This window comes from Pseudophryne corroboree, chromosome 10 (genome assembly GCF_028390025.1).
Source record: "Pseudophryne corroboree isolate aPseCor3 chromosome 10, aPseCor3.hap2, whole genome shotgun sequence".
NCBI classification, from domain to species: domain Eukaryota; kingdom Metazoa; phylum Chordata; class Amphibia; order Anura; family Myobatrachidae; genus Pseudophryne; species Pseudophryne corroboree.
Genome location: NC_086453.1, coordinates 199,322,929 through 199,341,084, shown reverse-complemented (window position 1 = coordinate 199,341,084; position 18,156 = coordinate 199,322,929).

Here is an 18,156-nt window from a genome sequence, read left to right as displayed (position 1 = left end):
ACTCGTCAGCAATTTCTACCAAAGGTGGTTTCATCGTTTCACATGAACCAACCTATTGTAGTGCCAGTGGCTACTGAAGCCTTGGCGGAATCGAAGTCTCTCGATGCTGTCAGAGCTTTGAAAATCTATGTCGACAGAACGGCTCAGATTAGGAAAACGGAGGCTCTGTTTGTCCTGTATGCTCCCAACAAAATTGGGGCTCCTGCTTCCAAGCAGACTATTGCACGCTGGATCTGTAATACGATTCAGCATGCTCATTCTACGGCGGGATTGCCGTTACAGAAATCGGTGAAGGCCCATTCTACGAGAAAGGTGGGCTCGTCTTGGGCGGTTGCCCGAGGGGGTCTCGGTGTTGCAGCTTTGCCGAGCGGCTACTTGGTCGGGTTCAAACACTTTTGCTAAGTTCTACAAGTTTGATACCCTGGCCGAGGAGGACCTCATGTTTGGTCAATCGGTGCTGCAGAGTCATCCGCGCACTCCCGCCCGTTCTGGAGCTTTGGTATAAACCCCATGGTTCTTGAAGCGTCCCCAGCATCCTCTAGGACGTATGAGAAAATAGGATTTTAATACCTACCGGTAAATCCTTTTCTCCTAGTCCGTAGAGGATGCTGGGCGCCCGTCCCAGTGCGGACTCTATCTGCAGTACTTGTTAATAGTTATTGCTTGTGTTACACAAAGGTTGTGTTTTCGTTATGGTCAGCCTGTTGCTGATTTTGTTCATGCTGTTGACTGGAATTCTGTTTAATGCCAGGTTGTACGGCATGTTTGGTGGTGTGAGCTGGTACGTATCTCACCCCTAGTTAAACAATAAATCCTTTTCCTCGAAATGTCCGTCTCCCTGGACACAGTTCCTATAACTGGAGTCTGGAGGAGGGGCATAGAGGGAGAAGCCAGTTCACACCCATTCAAAGTCTTAAAGTGCCCATGTCTCCTGCGGATCCCGTCTATACCCCATGGTTCTTGAAGCGTCCCCAGCATCCTCTACGGACTAGGAGAAAAGGATTTACCGGTAGGTATTAAAATCCTATTATATGTATGTATGTATGTATGTATGTGTGTGTGTATATATATATATATATATATATATATATATATATATAATATATAGCAAACTAACAACCGGCACTCTCACTTCAGCTGCATCCTGCTGCAGTGCACATTGGTACAGTGTATACAATCCTCCAGGCTATGGCACTCAGCGGACTCCTTCGGGAAATAAAACTCCAACAGCAATATGCTAGTGTGCAACGTTTCGGTTTTAATTAGCCGTTTTCAAGCAACATCATAAACAATGTGTGGTACAATGAGAGTTTAAATACCCTTACCTTCACATCTCGTGTCTGCAGCTCCCTCCCGCGATCCGCGTGCGTCACTTCCGGCTTCCGGGTGCAGCATCGTTGTCCCTCCGCACAGTACTCACTGTGCGTTGCCATAGCAACCCGTTGCTAACCATAGCAGCTAAGGCCGATGTGCTCTCTCACCAGTGCTGGCATGTAGGGTTCCCCGTGCTTCCCCGGGGCCAGTATGTAAGACAGCCTGCTGGTAGCGCGGTCAGGATCACTGAAACACATCACATGAAAGAAAAAACACCATGTGAAAATACAAAACATTAAAAAACAATAAATAATATTGAAATTAAAAACAAAAGGTTACTCAGTCTCCAATGTCACAAAACCTATAATAGATGATACTGTATAATCCCTAAAGGCAACATGAGATAACATTCTGATAAATGTAAACCATGAACTAGTTATAGAAATACACTTAAATTTAATTGATCGTTTAACCCTTTAGGTTTTACTGTTTCCAAGAGGTGAATCCACCTGGCCTCACATTGTAGGAGCTTCTTATGTCGGTCCCCCAATCTACCGTCATCGGGGATATGGTCTATAATCATATGTCGTAAATTGGCCATGTTGTGCCTGGCCTCTAAAATGTCTGGCAATTGGTTGTTCGGTCTTTGCCACCCAATGCCGCTCTAATTGCGGATCTGTGTAGGGCCATCCGTTCCTGACAGGTCCGGATGGTTTTCCCTACATAACAAAGTCCACATGGACATTTGATCAGATAGACAATGTATGAACTCGTGCATGTTACAGAATGTCTAATTTCATATCTGCGGCCCGTATGTGGATGGAAAAAATATTTGCCAGCCATCATATGGCTGCAGGTAGTACAACCTGTACATTTGTGACAACCATTGCTACGTCTGGTTGTACCATCCCTCGATTGCAATTGTTTAAAGATATCCGCATGCACGGTCCATTCTCTAATATTTTTTCCCCTCTGGTAACAATGCCTAATTCTTGTGTGTTTCAAACTCTTAATGTCATTCTGTATCATGGGCCATAAATCAGTACTGCTATCTCTAATTTTTTTTATGGGCTGTGGTATATTTATGAACCCAATTAAGGGCATTCGCAGAGTCATCCTTCTTGCTTTTCAGAAGGGTACCCTGTCTAGATCCCAGAGATACTTTGTTTCTGGCAGCCTGAAGTGTGTCATCTTTGTAACCTCGTTCTCTAAATTTATTGGTCATGATATCAAGATTGCTTTCCAGCAACCTTGTATCACTGGTAATCCTCTTTACTCTCAAAAATTGAGAATATGGAAGGCTGTTAATTGTGGCCTGTGGGTGAAAACTATCTGCCCTCAACAAAGTATTTCTGTCTGTATTTTTTGAATATATGCCAGTATGGATCTTATTGTCTCCATCCAATTGGATCCTTACATCCAATATGTGATTTCTTCACGACTGATGGTGTGTGTGTGAACTTAATGGGACAATCCAACCTGTTGATTTGTTCAATGAGGTTGACCAATTCCCCATATGTCCCATTCCAAAACAGTATGACATCATCTATATAGCATTTGTAAAACACTATATGATCACGCACCTCTCGATTAAAGAAAAGTTGTTCTTCCAGTACTTACATGTAAGTATTAGCATATACCGGTGCCACAGGGGACCCCATGGCACAGCCAGAACACTGCTTGTAGTATTTACCGTTGAAATAAAAGTAATTACGTTTTAAAACTAATTCAAGCAATGTCAGAATTTTTTTTAAGTTAGGGCCATTGTATAGAAGATTGTCTTTCAGGGTTGTAAAAACCGCCTCAAGTCCCTCATCGTGAGGGATATTGGTATATAAACTACCAATATCTAAAGTGCACATCCACGTGTTCTGAGGTAATTTTCCTATATCCTCCATTTTCAACAACAAATCAGTAGTATCCTTCAAGTATGTATTCCCCGCCTGGACGCATGGCTGCAAATAGTAATTCAAATAATGTGATATGTTATTGTACAGCGAATCTCTGGCTGAAACAATCGGACGGCCAGGCGGGTTACACATACTTTTGTGGATCTTGGGAAGAGTGTATAATAAAGGCACCCTTGGTGCATCAACCTTCAAAAAATTACATACATCACTGTCAATGACACCCTCTTCCATGGCTTTATCTAGGATCAGATCTATTTCTGCTTTGAATGAATTGGTGGGGTCGGTGGGCAGAAGATCATACACGTTACTATCTGATAACTGTCTGTAGATCTCAGCACAATATGCATCAACATCCATCACCACTACCCCTCCCCCCTTATCAGCAGACCTGATTACGATATCATTATTTTTACTGAAGTCCCTTAAGGCTGTCCATTCATCTTTGGTCAAATTGTTCTTATAGGGTGCAGAAGCTTTTTGATCATACAAAACCTGAGCGTCCAAAGCCTTCATAAATCCTTGAATGGTAATGTTATTAGAAATAGGATCAAACTGGGATTTTCTCTTGAATATAGCAGTTGTATGCTGAGATCCTGTGCCCTCTGTCTCACCAAAAAACTCTCAATCTCAGTTGTCTACCTAATCGAAACTGCTCAATCTTCCATTCAAATGAATCGAATGGTGTGGTGGGTACAAACCCCAGTCCTTTGCTAAGAACAGATTTTTCAGCCTCAGATAAGGTGTGTCTAGAGAGATTGAATACAACTTCTACTTCTTTGACTTGTTGTTTCTCCTTCCTCTTCCTTTTACACTGGCCGCCCCGTCTCGTGTGTTTCCTCTTCCCCCGTGCCCAGCATGGGTTTTTACCCCTAAAGGGGGCTTTCCAGAAGAAGTGGACGGGCCATCTAGATCCGTAGAATCTTCACCTGAGGAAGAGGGTACATCGCTGTGGAAATTGTGATCTCTAAAGCCACGTGCTCTTCTATTCGTTTGCCATCTCCATCCAGCATGATTGCCCTCCTGGTTTCCTGATAGCCAACGATATACGTTCATCTCTTCATAATCCAAATTAACTCTCTCAAATTTGCGCTTCTTAAACGCTATCAGTTCCTTTTTGTAATTCGTGACTTGTAAACTGAGTTTCTCCATCCAATTGCAAGTATTGTCCTGCATCAGTTGTTCTTTAAATTCCTTCTCTGTTGATTCAATTTTGTTTCTTACTAACTGCAATTCCCTTGCAGACTCCTCCACCACTAATGTCATCAAGTCCAGCGAGCATTTGTTCAATACTGCTATCCAGCGGCGCACAAACTCCTTATTATACCGACCAATCGTGGGAGTATTTCGCACCCTGAAGCCGCGGGGAATTTTCTTCTCCCGGATATACTCTGACAGAGTAATCCCATGTAGTAGGAAGTCCATTTCCTTCTTTTTCTGTCTCAATAATAAATTAAAGACGTCATTATTAGGGGTAATTCCCTCCGTCTCAGCAAATCTTTCTTTAAAAAGTGCTGCTTCTGTCTCACTTTCAGAAAATGATAAGACTTCCCCTATAGGGACATCTGTCCACGTAAAACCACTGGCTTGATCCATATTGTTGTGGTTTAAAGACAAACTGTAGCAGAGTTCCCAAGCTTCCAATCAGATGGACAATATAAACTCTGATGCTGGTAAAACTTTCTTCCACATGGCATGTGAAAAGAAATAGGTACATAGGATGTGGGTGCTGCAGGTTTTAAGGGTTATCCATCAGACATTCTGAACAAACCCTGTATAGCAAACTAACAACCGTCACTCTCACTTCAGCTGCATCCTGCCGCGGTGCACATTGGTACAGTGTATACAATCCTCCAGGCTATGGCACTCAGCGGACTCCTTCAGGAAATAAAACTCCAACAGCAATATGCTAGTGTACAACGTTTCGGCTTTAATTAGCCGTTTTCAAGCAACATCATAAACAATGTGTGGTACAATGAGAGTTTAAATACCCTTACCTTCACATCTCGTGTCTGCAGCTCCCTCCCGCGATCCGCGTGCGTCACTTCCGGCTTATCCCCGATGATGGTAGATTGGGGGACCGACATAAGAAGCTCCTACAATGTGAGGCCAGGTGGATTCACCTCTTGGAAACAGTAAAACCTAAAGGGTTAAACGATCAATTAAATTTAAGTGTATTTCTATAACTAGTTCATGGTTTACATTTATCAGAATGTTATCTCATGTTGCCTTTAGGGATTATACAGTATCATCTATTATAGGTTTTGTGACATTGGAGACTGAGTAACCTTTTGTTTTTAATTTCAATATTATTGATTGTTTTTAAATGTTTTGTATTTTCACATGGTGTTTTTTCTTTCATGTGATGCGTTTCAGTGATCCCGACCACGCTACCAGCAAGCTGTCTTACATACTTGCCCCGGGGAAGCACGGGAAACCCTACATGCCAGCACTGGTGAGAGAGCACAGCGGCCCTAGCCGCTATGGTTAGCGGCGGGTTGCTATGGCAACGCACAGTGAGTACTGTGCGGAGGGACAACGATGCTGTACCCGGAAGCCGGAAGTGACGCACGCGGATCGCGGGAGGGAGCTGCAGACACGAGATGTGAAGGTAAGGGTATTTAAACTCTCATTGTACCACACATTGTTTATGATGTTGCTTGAAAACGGCTAATTAAAGCTGAAACGTTGCACACTAGCATATTGCTGTTGGAGTTTTATTTCCAGAAGGAGTCCGCTGAGTGCCATAGCCTGGAGGATTTTATATATATATATATATATATATATATATATATATATATATATATATATATATATATATATATATATATAAAAAAAATCAGCACTCACCAAAGCAAGCTCACTTTTCATGCACCCCTATGTAAACTGTTCCTTAGCAGTTTATCAGCCAGTGTCAGGTGACTAGTGTACCTTTTAAAAGCCATAAGGTATGTGGCAGGTGCACATTAAACCAAGTAGGCATATTTGCAGTTATATTATGTGTGATACAGTTGCGTAGGACCTGCATGAGGGTGGTGTACCTTTGCGATCGGTTTGCAGGCTTCCATGCATTGGGCAATTCACTAACTAAACCCCCATCATTTATTTATTGATGTTGTGAGGATAAGTGAGCTTGCTTTGGTGAGTGCTGAATTTTCTGTATGTATATATTTAAGTAGGTGGCCATGGGCTACATGCACCCCACCCTATGAGTGTCGAGTGCACACACTGCACCCCGCTTCCGGGGTTGGCGAGTGCTGTGGTTTTATATTTGCTTGTATATGTGTGTGTATAAATAATATATAGCAATCCACATCATATGTTTAAATGTATGTAATGTTTTTCTTGTAATTTCTTATGTATGTGATTGAATTTATTGTGGATAGCTAGAGTAGTTTTAGTCTGATTACCCACCCTGTGCAATTTGTTCTTTGATCAATTAGCATTTCAATCAGGTGACCAAATGTTCAGAGGTAGGCCTATTCTTAATCAGAGATCGTATTTCTTTAGGTTTAGTTAAGGGGTCAGCTTGCTGTGGGTAGCTTGCGTAGATTTTAATAAGTGTGGATTTAAGAAGTGTGTTATCCGAACAGTTAAAAAAAACAGTTGAAAAAACATTGAAAAACATCAAGGAAAGGTAACTTACTTTTACAACTTACTCCTACTCCACTTTAACCCAAGAAAACACAAACAACCACAGCATGTTCATCAAACTACTGTTTCTTATTTCTATTCATGGAATTCTCACCAAATTTCACACATTTTACACTCACCCTGAAACTCACCCCTCTGTGCACATTACAGCTTCTATTCTCCACTCCCCTCTTCTAACCACTCATGAGCTTTATACTTACTTCTCTGCAAGTACTTTGACAACCACAATTGGCCACCAGAATAAACACTCGCAAACATCCACCAATATTTATCTACTCTTCTGCTTTTATTAGCTGGTGACATATCACCAAATCCAGGACCCAACCACCTTTCCCTCTCACACTCAGCTGTCTCAAAACAACATAGAAATCCATCTAACCTCATAAATATCACGTGTCTCCCATCCCCCTCCAAGTCACTAAAATGTGCCTTATTGAATGCACGCTCTGTTTGCAACAAATTAACATCCATCCATTACCTCTTCATATCTCACAACTTTAATCTGCTGGCTATAACAGAAACATGGCTCACACAATCAGACACGGCCTCCCCTGCAGCACTGTCACACGGTGGTTTCCACTTCACACACACATCTAGGCTAATAATAGTAAAGGTGGTGGGGTTGGAATCTTACTGTCACAGTTTTTCACATACACTGTTCTACCTCAGGTTCCATCACTCGCATTCACATCATTTGAAGTTCACTATCAGGATTTTCACCCCCTTCTCTCTGCGTGTTGCAGCTATCTATCGCCCTCCTGGGCAACCTAAACAACAATTTCTAGAAGATTTTTCTGCCTGGCTCCCACACTTCTTATCCTCTGACATCTCCACCATCATTATGGGCGATTTCAATATAGCTCTTGACAGTCCACAATCTGTTCATGCATCCAAACTCCTCTCTCTAACCTCCTCTCTTGGCCTAACCCAATGGTCCGACTCCTCTACTCACCAGGAGGGCCACTGCCTTGATCTTGTGTTCACCAGGCTCTGCTCAGTTTCCCAACTCATTAACACTCCTTTCACTCTCTCTGATCACAACCTGATCACCTTCACAATCTCTTCTATTACTTTAAATTCTAGGACACTAAAACCAAGCAAGCCTCCTCTAACACGCAGAAATACTAACAATATAAATTTTCAACAACTTTCCACTTCTCTGCAACAACGTCTCTCACCAATCTCTACATTCACCACACCTGACACTGCTGTATCCCACCTGCACCAGACCCTAGAGAGTGCCCTTGATGAAGTTGCTCCAGCTACCCATCACACTCCACGTAGGCTTAGATGCCAACCATGGCACTCTAAATCAACAAGACACCTACAAAAACTGTCACGTAAGGTAGAACGTCAGTGGCGGAAATCTCAGAATCCAAGTGACTTTCTCACATATAAGACTACCTACCACTCCTATCGTCAGGCCCTGGACACTGCCAAACAAACATATTTCCAATCTCTCATCTCTTATCATGCCACCAACCCCAAACGACTTTTTAATACATTTAAATCACTTCTTTACCCTCCCTCACCTCCACCACTAGCTACTATCAGTGCACAAGAACTTGCTTCCTACTTCAAGGATAAGATTGATAAAATCTGAGATGAAATGGTATGCTCTAACTCAGCCAGTGACCTGCTCAAATCCCTATCTGAACCCTCTGGCACTTTCTCTTCATTTGATCCCACAATTGAAGATGAAGTATCAACACTCTTTTCATCCTCCTACTCCACTACCTCTCCTCTTGATCCTATACCCTCACAAGTCAGCAGAAGTTTGTCTCCTGTGCTTATCCCAACCTTAACTAAAATCTGTAATCTCTCTCTCTCTCTACTGGCATCTTTCCATCTCTGTTTAAACATGCAGTGATTACTCCCATTCTGAAAAAACACAACTCTGACCCAAACACACTCTCTAACTACCGTCCCATTTCTCAGCTACCCAGTCCCTCCAAGCTACTTGAGAGACTTGCCTACACTCGCCTTACACACTTTCTTAACTCCCACAACTTACTGGACCCACTTCAGTCAGACTTTCGTGCCCAACACTCCACGGAGATGGCACTGACCAAAGTGGTGGATTGAAGTGGTGAGAGCCTATGTTTGGGAAGACCAGTAAGGAGATTATTACAATAATCAATGCGGGAGATGATGAGTGCATGGATCAGAGGCCATTACACACTACTTATTCTTCTAGATCTCTCTGCTGCTTTTGACACTGTTGACCACTCTCTTCTCATACAAACACTAGAGTCCCTAGGTCTTCAGGACACAGCCCTTACTTGGTTCTCATCCTACCTATCTAATCGATCTTTCAGTGTTCGCTTCTCTGATTCTACCTCCTCTTCTCTACCTCTATCAGTTGGAGTACCACAAGGCTCAGTCTTAGGTCCTCTGCTTTTCTCAATCTATACCTCCTCTCTTGGTAAACTAATCAGCTCCTTCGGATTTCAGTATCATTTGTACGCTGATGATACTCAAATCTACTTGTCCTCCCCAGATTTATCACCATCTATATTGGCTCGTGTCACTGGATGCCTGTCTGCCATTTCATCTTGGATGTCATCTCGCCATCTCAAACTCAACATTTCCAAAACAGAATTAATTATTTTCCCACCAGCTAAGGGTAGTTACCAACCTGATATTGCCATAACTGTTGACAATGCAACTATCCACCCTACCCCACAAGCTCGCTGCCTAGGTGTCATCCTTGACTCTGAACTGTCGTTTGTTCCACACATTCAATCTGTCTCTAAATCATGTTACATGCACCTTAAAAACATATCCAAAATACGCCCTTATCTTACACAAGACACTGCAAAAACTCTGATCCATGCACTCATCATCTCCCGCATTGATTATTGTAATAGTCTCCTTACTGGTCTTCCCAAACATAGGCTCTCACCACTTCAATCCATTTTAAATGCAGCTGCGAGGCTAATCTTCTTCACCAGACGTTCTTCGTCTGCTAATCCGCTCTGTCAGTCCCTCCATTAGTTACCGGTATTCTACCGTGTCAAATATAAAATACTTTTACTTACATACAAGGCTATTACCCAAACTGCACCATCATACATCTCCTCACTCATCTCAAAATATCTCCCTACCAGACCCCTCCGCTCTGCACAAGATCTGCGTCTCTCATCCAGATGTATTACCTGTTCCCACTCAAAATTACAGGACTTTACCCGGGCTTCACCCACTCTGTGGAACGCCCTCCCACGCACAATAAGACTCTCCACTAGTCTCCAAACCTTTAAACGTTCCCTGAAAACTCATCTCTTCAGACAAGCTTACCAAATTCCTGACCCACACACATAACCTTCAATGCTTCCCTATCCAGTTACATTCCCTCTGCACAGTCCCCATAACCTCACATTTTGTCTTCCAACATTGCTGGGTGATCATATCATACAACCCACTAAGAAGCTAGCAATCTGGGGAAACATTATGTAACAGGTTGCATCTATCCTTGTGTATCAATATCTATTTCCCTCTAGATTGTAAGCTTGCGAGCAGGGCCTTCCTACCGCTATGTCTGTCTTTGCCCTGTTTTGTTCTATAACTGTTGTTCTAATTGTAAAGCGCAACGGAATATGCTGCGCTATATAAAAAACTGCTAATAATAAATAAATAAATATGTGTATATGTAAATATATATATATATATATATATATATATATATATATAAAATTAAAACCAGAAAATGGAGCACTCACCAGTCTTAGTCCTTAAATATGTACCAAATTTGTTTTACTGACAAAATTTGGTGCATATTTAAGGACTAAGACTGGTGAGTGCTCCATTTTCTGGTTTCTATAATTGGATGCTCGAGAGAGCCTCTGTGGATGACACCCCAGCGGATGGACTTTGGTCTAAACGTGAGTGCGACCCATATATATATATATATATATATATATATATATAAAAAGAAGACGGTTTCCCAAAGGAGCTTGTACTAGTGCTCTGGATGTTCATAAATGTTTTTTAAAAGCTTAGATTGCAAAGCCCCTGATGAAGTCCGAGGGACGAAACGCGTTGGGTTTTTGAGACAACTATTGCGTTCTTCAAGAGTCACCGCTATATGACTAAGAATGGAACATTGCTTTTAATCATCTCGTGTATAAAATGTCATTGAATGTAATTGAACAATTTTATGTATTGTATCTTTAAAAGGAAATAAAATCCTTTTTTAAAACTACAATTAAGGATACTATTTACACTGCTATATACCAGAGCACTAGTACAAGCTCCTTTGGGAAACCGTCTTCTTTTTATCTCTGTATTGTACCCCACCTAACAGGGGGTAATCCCGAAGTCGTAGCTTATCCTTATAGCGCGTTCACTAGGTCTTAACCCCATATTATATATATATATATATATATATATATATATATATGTATGTATGTATGTATGTATGTGTATATATATATATATATATATATATATATATATATATATTTTATCCTACGTCCTAGAGGATGCTGGGGACGCTTCAAGAACCACGGGCTATAAACGGGATCTGCAGGAGGCATGGGCACTTTAAGACTTTAAAAGGGGTGTGAACTGGCTCCTCCCTCTATGCCCCTCCTCCAGACTCCAGTTAGATTCTGTGCCCAGTGAGACTGGATGCACTCTGAGGAGCTCTCCTGAGTTTCTCTGAAAAATACTTTTGTTAGGTTTATTATTTTCAGGGAGAACTGCTGGCAACAGTTTCCCCGCTTCGTGGGACTTAGGGGAGAGAAGAAGACCTACTTCTGTGAGTTTCAAGTCCCTGCTTCTTTGGCTACAGGACACCATTAGCTCCTGAGGGTCTGAACGCTAGGTACGCCTAGATGCTCGTTCCCAGAGCCCGCCGTCATCCCCCTTACAGAGCCAGAAGTCAGAAGACGGGTGAGTAGAAGAAGATCTGAAGACTTAAGTGACGGCTTTGAGGTACCGCACAGCAGCCGCCCTGAGCGCCATGCTCCCACACACAGACGGCACTACAGGGTGCAGGAGCGCGGGGGGGTGCCCTGGGCAACATAAAAATCCTCAATATGGACAGGCAATGTGGTTTTTAAGTGCCTAGGCACTGGATCCGAACCCCAGCCAGTATAAATATTTTTTTTAAATAGCGGGTCTGAAGCGCGCCATTAAGGGGGCGGAGCTTAGCCCTCACAGCTCTGATCAGCGCCATTTTCTCGTTACAGAGCTGCAGAGACGCTGGTCCTTCCTCTACACTGCTGTACAAGTAACAGGGTGCAAAACGGGGGGGGGGGTACAGTTATTTTGGTGCTGTATATGTAATTATAAAAGCGCTAACGGGTCTGAGGCTTTACATAAGGGATTTCAGAACCAGCATAAGCGCTGGGTTGTGAGCTGGCAAACTCCCTCTGTGTTTCTCTGACAGGCTTTACTGTGGGTCTGTCCCCTATATGCCCAGTGTGTTTGTGGGTGTCGGTACACGTGTGTCGGCATGTCTGAGGCTGAGTGCTCTTCCCAGGAGGAGACTGGATTAAGAAAAGAAACGGATGTGGGAGTGACCCTGTCGGCACCGCCGACTCCTGATTGGGTAAATGTTTTGAGTGCTTTGAATGCGAATGTGGCTTTGTTAAATAAGAGATTAGATAAATCTGAGTCTCAGAGCCAGGCATGGAAAAAATCCGTGGAGGATGTGTTGTCACAAGTTCAGACCCCCTCGGGGTCACAAAAGCGTTCATTTACCCAGTTAGCAGATACGGATACCGACACGGACTCTGACTCCAGTGTCGACTATAGTGATGCCAGATTAAATCCAAAACTGGCTAAAAGCATTCAGTACATGATTGTGGCGATAAAAGACGTGTTGCATATCACGGAGGACCCTGCTGTTCCTGATACAAGGGTCTGTATGTTTAAAGGAAAGAAACCTGAGGTAACGTTTCCTCCCTCTCATGAACTGAACGCTCTTTTTGAAAAAGTTTGGGAAAATCCTGACAAGAAGTTTCAGATTCCCAAGAGAATTCCGGTGGCATATCCGTTCCCCTCTGGGGATAGGGAAAAGTGGGAGTCACCCCCCACTGTGGACAAAGCCCTATCACGGCTGTCCAAAAAGGTAGCGCTTCCGTCCCCTGCCACGGCAGCCCTAAAGGAACCTGCGGATCGTAAGCAGGAAAATACATTGAAATCCATTTATGTCACTACAGGTACGCTGCTCAGACCTGCCGTTGCATCGGCGTGGGTGAGTGGCGCTATTGAAAAATGGGCAGATAACTTGTCATCTGAGATAGATACCCTGGATAGGGATAGCATTCTTTTGACGCTGGGTTATATCAGGGACGCTGCAGCCTACCTAAAGGAAGCTGCGAGGGATATTGGACTTTTGGGATCAAGGGCCAATGCCATGGCAGTCTCAGCTAGGAGAGCATTGTGGATTCATCAATGCAATGCTGACTCTAAGAAGGTGATGGAGTCTCTGCCGTATAAAGGTGGTGTCTTGTTTGGTGACGGCCTCGCTGACCTGGTATCTACGGCTACCGTGGGTAAGTCATCCCTTTTACCTTTTATGTTCCTACACAACAAAAGAAACCGCACCACTATAAGATGCAGTCCTTTCGGCCCAATAAATTCAAAAAAGGGCGAGGGTCTTCCTTTCTTGCTTCTGGAGGAAGAGGAAAGGGAAAGAGGTCACCGGCTGTGGCAAGTTCCCAAGAGCAGAAGTCCTCTCCGGCTTCTGCCAAAATCCACCGCATGACGCTGGGGCTCCTCTGCGGGAGTCCGCACCGGTGGGGGCACGTCTCAAACTCTTCAGTCAGTTCTGGGCTCGTTCGGCCCTAGACCCATGGGTTTTGGAAATAGTGTCCCAGCGGTACAAACTAGAGTTTCAAGACGTGCTCCCTCACAGATTTTTCAAATCGGCCTTACCAGCTTCTCCGGAGAACAGGGAGGTGGTATGTGAAGCAATACGGAAATTGTGTCAAAATCAAGTCATTGTCAGGGTTCCTTTGTCGCAACAGGGAGAAGGCTTCTATTCGAGCCTGTTCGTGGTCCCGAAGCCAGACGGCTCAGTCAGACCGATCCTGAACCTCAAATCCCTCAATTTCTACCTATGGAAATTCAAATTCAAGATGGAATCTCTCCGGGCAGTGATATCCAGTCTGGAGGAAGGGGATTTTATGGTGTCTGTAGACATAAAGGATGCCTATTTGCATGTTCCCATTTTTCCTCCACATCAGGCTTACCTGAGGTTTGCAGTGCAGGATTGCCATTATCAGTTTCAGACGTTGCCGTTTGGTCTGTCCACGGCTCCGAGAATTTTCACCAAAGTAATGGGGGAAATTATGATTCTCCTGCGCAAGCAAGGAGTCACAATTATCCCGTACTTGGACGATCTCCTGATAAAAGCGAGGTCCAAGGAACAATTACTGCAGAACATTACGCTCTCCCTGACAATTCTGCAACAACATGGTTGGCTCCTAAACTTGCCAAAATCGCAGTTGGTTCCGACGACACGTCTGTCGTTCTTGGATATGATTCTGGACACAGAATTACAGAGCGTTTTTCTTCCAGTGGAAAAGGCTCTAGAAATTCAGAACCTAGTCAAACAGATTCTGAAACCAGCAAGAGTGTCGATTCATCAATGCACTCTGTTGCTGGGGAAGATGGTGGCGGCCTACGAGGCCATTCAGTTTGGCAGATTCCATGCCAGAGTGTTTCAGTGGGACCTGTTGGACAAGTGGTCCGGGTCCCATCTGCACATGCATCGACAGATAATCCTGTCTTCCAAGACCAGAATCTCACTCCTGTGGTGGCTGGACAGCTCTCGCCTCCTAGAGGGATGCAGGTTCGGGATCCAGGACTGGATCCTGGTGACCACGGATGTGAGTCTCCGAGGCTGGGGTGCAGTCACACAGGGGGAAAATTTCCAGGGAAAATGGTCAAGCCAGGAAGCTTGTCTACACATAAACATTCTGGAATTAAGGGCCATTTACAACGGCCTTATACAAGCGGAACATCTTCTTTGCGCTCTGCCCGTCCTGATTTCAGTCGGACAATAAAACGGCAGTGGCGTACATAAACTGCCAGGGCGGCAATGGCAGAGGCCACAAAAGTTTTCCGCTGGGCGGAAAGACATGTAAGCGCTCTGTCAGCGGTCTTCATTCCAGGTGTGGACAACTGGGAAGCAGACTTCCTCAGCATACACGATCTCCATCCAGGAGAGTGGGGTCTTCATCAAGAGGTCTTTGCAGAAGTGACAAGTCGTTGGGGAATTCCTCAAATAGACATGATGGCGTCTCGCCTCAACAAGAAACTTCCGAGATATTGTTCCAGGTCGAGGGACCCTCAAGCAATAGCGGTGGACGCCCTAGTGACACCGTGGGTGTTTCAGTCGGTATATGTGCTCCCTCCGATTCCACTCATTCCAAAAGTGATAAAGATCATAAGAAGAACAAGGGTTCATGCAATCCTCATTGTTCCAGACTGGCAAAGGAGGGCCTGGTATCCAGATCTTCAGGAATTGCTCGTAGGAGATCCCTGGTCTCTTCCTCTACGAGAGGATCTGTTACAGCAGGGGCCGTGCGTGTACCAAGACTTACCGCGGCTTCGTTTGACGGCTTGGAGGTTGAACGCCGGATCCTAGCCCGAAAGGGTATTCCCAGTGAAATCATTCCCACACTTCTTCAGGCTAGAAAAGAAGTAACGGCAAAACATTATCACCGTATTTGGAGAAAATATGTGTCTTGGTGTGAATCCAAGAAGGCTCCTACGGAAGAATTTCAGCTGGGCCGTTTTCTCCATTTTCTGCAAGCAGGTGTGGCTGCAGTCTTAAAATTAGGCACAATTAAAGTACAAATTTCGGCCTTGTCAATTTTTTTTCAAAAAGAATTGGCCTCCCTTCCGGAAGTTCAGACTTTCATGAAAGGCGTGCTGCACATCCAACCTCCCTTTGTGCCCCCGGTGGCACCATGGGATCTTAACGTGGTGTTGCAGTTCCTACAATCTCATTGGTTTGAACCTTTACGTAAGGTAGAGTTTGAAATTCGTCACTTGGAAAGTGATCATGCTGTTGGCCTTGGCCTCTGCAAGGCGGGTGTCTGAATTGGCGGCTTTGCCTCACAAGAGCCCCTATTTGATCTTCCATGAAGATAGAGCAGAGTTGAGAACTCGTCAGCAATTTCTGACGAAAGTGATGTAATCGTTTCACATGAACCAACCTATTGTGGTGCCAGTGGCTACTGACGCCTTAGCGGAATCGAAGTCTCTAGATGTGGTCAGAGCTTTGAAAATTCATGTAGCCAGAACGGTTCAGATTAGGAAAACGGAGGCTCTGTTTGTCCTGTATGATCCCAACAAGATTGGGGCTTCTGCTTCCAAGCAGACTATTGCACGCTGGATCTGTAATACAATTCAGCAAGCTCATTCTACGGCTGGATTGCCGTTACCGAAATCGGTGAAGGCCCATTCTACCAGAAAGGTGGGCTCATCCTGGGCGGCTGCCAGGGAGGTCTCGGCATTACAGCTTTGCCGAGCAGCTACTTGGTCGGGTTCAAACACTTTTGCAAAGTTTTACAAGTTTGATACCCTGGCTAAGGAGGACCTCTTGTTTGGTCAATCGGTGCTGCAGAGTCATCCGCACTCTCCCGCCCGTTCTTGATCTTTGGTATAAACCCCATGGTTCTTGAAGTGTCCCCAGCATCCTCTAGGACGTAGGAGAAAATAGGATTTTAATACCTACCGGTAAATCCTTTTCTCTTAGTCCGTAGAGGATGCTGGGCGCCTGTCCCAGTGCGTACTGTATCTGCAGTTTTTGGTTATGGTTACACACGTGTTGTGTTGCGTTTATAGTCAGCCTGTTGCTAGTTTAAATCAAAATAAATCCTTTTTCCTCGAAATGTCCGTCTCCCTGGGCACAGTTCCTATAAATGGAGTCTGGAGGAGGGGCATAGAGGGAGGAGCCAGTTCACACCCCTTTTAAAGTCTTAAAGTGCCCATGACTCCTGCGGATCCCGTCTATACCCCATGGTTCTTGAAGTGTCCCCAGCATCCCCTAGGACGTATAATATATATATATAATATTATACGTCCTAGAGGATGCTGGGGAGACTTCAAGAACCATGGGGTATAGACGGGATCCGCAGGAGACATGAGCACTTTAAGACTTTCAAATGGTGTGACCTGGCTCCTCCCTCTATGCCCCTCCTCCAGACTCCAGTTTAGAATCTGTGCCCAGGCAGAATGGATGCACATTAAGGAGCTCTACTGAGTTTCTCTGAAAAGACTTTGTTAGGTTTTTTATTTTCAGGGAGTACTGCTGGCAACAGTCTCCCTGCTTCGTGGGACTTAGGGGAGAGAAGTCAGACCTACTTCTAGTGAGTTTAAAGGCTCTGCTTCTTTGGCTACAGGACACCATTAGCTCCTGAGGGTTTGGAACACTAGGTACGCCTAGGGGTTCATTCCCAGAGCCAGAAGTCAGAAGACAGGGGAGTAGAAGAAGAAAAGAAGACTTCAGTGGCGGCTTCTGAGGTACCGCACAGTGATCGCGCTGCGCGCCATGCTCCCACACACAGTGGCACGGTAGGGTGCAGGACGGGGGGGGGGGGGGGACGCAGCCCTGGGCAGCATTTAAATCCTCAAAAAAGGCACTGGCAAGAGGGGACATAAGTGCCAAGGCACTGTCCTAACCCCCGCCAGTATAAATATTCGTTGGAAAACAGCGGGATGAAGCGTGGCATTGAGGGGCCGGAGCTTCCTCCTCACAGCCCACACAATACACTGCTAGACATAGCCAGGGTGCAGGGCGCAGGGGGGAGGGCGCCCTGGGCAGATAAAACACTCGTTTTTGGCAAAAGGGGCAAAAACACACTCTGTCTTTCCCCCGCCGGTGAGATTAATTATTTAATTAAGAACGGGAGAAGCGTGCCATTATGGGGGCGGGGTTGCTTCCTCACTAAGCCAGCACACTTATCAGCGCCATTTTCTCCTCAAGAGAAACGCTGGTCCTCCCTTCACTAGTGCCTTGTATCAGGGTGCAAAAAAAGGGGGGGGGGTGAGAGGTATACGGTGCTTGTATTGTATTATGTTATATTATAAAGCGCTGCAGGTCTGTGTATGATATATTTCGCAGATTTGTGTGTTTACACTGGGGTGTGAGCTGGCTACTCCTTTTTGTGTCCCTCTGACAGAGGTCTGTCCCCTTTTAGTCCCAGTGTGTCTGTAGGTGTGTGTGTGATACACGTGGGTGACATATCTGAGGCAGGGAGTTCCTTCACGGAGGAAACCGTTTGGGGACGCAGAGTTGTAAGGTGGTGACGCTACCGGC